This window comes from Sorex araneus, chromosome 1 (genome assembly GCF_027595985.1).
Source record: "Sorex araneus isolate mSorAra2 chromosome 1, mSorAra2.pri, whole genome shotgun sequence".
Lineage (NCBI taxonomy): Eukaryota > Metazoa > Chordata > Mammalia > Eulipotyphla > Soricidae > Sorex > Sorex araneus.
In genome coordinates this window covers 421,083,090-421,085,791 of record NC_073302.1, presented here as the reverse complement: position 1 = coordinate 421,085,791, position 2,702 = coordinate 421,083,090, and positions in this window count along the sequence as shown.

Here is a 2,702-nt window from a genome sequence, read left to right as displayed (position 1 = left end):
TTGGCCAGGAAAAATTCCTCTCTGTGCTGTCATGTAATGTTAGCTATGAGTATACTACAAAATAGACTGCCCAGTTCTGAAACACTTAAGGGCTATTTTGTATTTTTTTCCTCTCAGAAGAGCATATATTACCATACGTTCTTGCTTTGCTCATGCTGTTTCATATGCAGCCCTTGGGGATGAAATTTTATTTAATTTATGGTGGTGGGAACCAAAACTAAGACTGCACAAGAAAGTTAGATGCTCTTCCACAAAGTCAAATCTTGGCCACAAATTTTATTGCTTTCATATACTTTTAAAAATTCTTAATATAAAGTGGGCACCCCAGGCTGGAGAGATACTACAGAGAAGAAGGTTCTTGCCTTGTATGTAGCTGACCTGGATTTGATCTCAGGCCCCACATCCAGTCTCCTAAGCCCTGCCAGCAGTAATTTCTGAGCACAGCCAAATACAGCTCACCAAAAGACTTAAACAGGAAATAAAAAACATAAAGTGGGAATTCCCAAAAGATGTCTATTCAGTCAAAGGACAATTTTATCTCCGAATTGAAAAAGTTATTACCATTCTTTCAGTCAAATGCAAAAAAAATTACTTCTCTACCAGATTCAGATCACCAAAAGCTCTGTAGGTCATATACCTGTTTTCTTAATTATCACTGAAAAAACATATTTTGCATTCTATTTTATGACTATAACCATCTTTTCCTATCATGAAAGGTGTTTCATTTTAAAGCAGTTTAGCTAAAATTTGGTATTATGCTACTTTGACACACATAAAGACAATTTCAAGTGAAAGAGTGAATTCAAGTTTATTTTACATATTTTAAGATGGTATGAATCAAATAAAGTTTTATATTGGGTGTCATTTGAACTATCTCAGTGCACTGACAAAGATTTGTGTCTGAAAAGTTAATACTCTGGATAGTAATTTGTCAAGAACTTAGTATAAACACAAATTTGGAAATGTTCATTGAAATAATTAGCATAAATTTATTTTAAATGATCAGGTTTTTAGTTTCCTTTTCTTTGAAACAGGCCTTAACTTCAGAAGATGAGGTTTCAAGAAGAATTATTATAGCCTTGTTCTCACCGTGAACAAATTGTTTCTAATCACAAGAGAAGGCTGCACACTCTCGCCACTCTTATTCAATATAGTACTGAAAGTTCTTGCCATAGCAGTTAGACAAGAAAAATATATAAGAGGCATACAGATGGGAAAGGAAGAGGTCAATATATCACTATTTTCAGACTATATGATACTATACTTAAAAAATCATAAAGACTCTACAAAAAACCTCCTAGAAACAATAAGTTTGTATAGTAAAGAGGTAGGCTATAAAATAAACACTCAAAAGTCCATGACTTTCCTATGTACAAATAATAAAAGAGAAGAAAGGGATATTTAAAATAAAATCCCATTCACAATAGTGCCTCAGAAAATCAAGTACTTTGGAATCAGCTTAACCAAAGAGGTGAAGGACTTATACAAAAAAAAAAAAATTACAAAACACTACTTGAAGTAATAAAAGAGGACACGAGGAAATGGAGACACATCCCCTGCTCATGGGTCGGGAGGATTACCATCAAAACGGCAATATTCCCCAAAGCATTATATAGATTTAATGCAGTGCCTATAAGGATACCCATGACATTCTTCAAAGAAATAGACAAAACACTTCTGAAATTCATATGGAACCATAAACCTCCATCCTTGGAAATAAGATGGGTGTCATCATCTTCCCCAACTTCAAACTGTACTACAAAGCAGTAATAATGAAAGCAGACAGCATTGAAATAGAAACAGACTCACAGACCAATGGAATAGAGTTGAGTATCCTAATGCAGACTCTCAAACATATGATCACTTAATCTTTGATAAAGGAGTAAGAAATGTGAAGTGGAGCAAGGAAAGCCTCTTCAACAAGTGGTGCTGGGAAAAACTGAACAGCTACTTGCAAAACAATGAACACAGACCTCTATCTAATGCCAGATACAAAAGTCAGATAAAAGTGGCTTAAAGACCTCAATATCAGACCTGAATCCATAAGGCACATGGAGGAAAATGTAGGCAGAACCTTCCATGACATTGAAATTAAAAGCATCTCTAAGGACGAAACACCACTGACCAAGCAAGTGGAAACAAACATAAACAAATGGGACTAACATTAAACCAAAAAGCTTCTGCAACTCAAAGGAAACTGAGAGATACAGAGAGAGCCCGTGGAATATGAAAGAATATTTACCCAATACCCATGTGATAAGGGGTTAATATCTAGTGTATACAGACACTAGTAGAATTGTACAAGAAAAAAATCTCCAAACCCATCAAAAAATGGGGAGAAGAAATGAGCAGAAGCTTCCTCAAAAAAGAAATACAAATGATCAAAACGCACAAGAAAAATGTTCTACATTGCTAATCATCAGGGAGATGCAAATCAAAACAACAATGAGATATCATATCAAACCACAGAGACTGGTACACATCAAAAAGAACCAGAACAACCAGTGCTGATGTGTATGTGGGGAAAAAGGGACTCTTTCATTATTGGTGGGAATGCCGACTGGTCCAGCCTTTTTGGAAAACAATATGGCATTCCTTCAAAAACTAGAAATTTCACTTCCATATGGCCTCACATACCTAGGAATATATTCTGAGGGTGAAAAAATCACAGTAGAAATGACATCTGCACCTGTATGTTCATT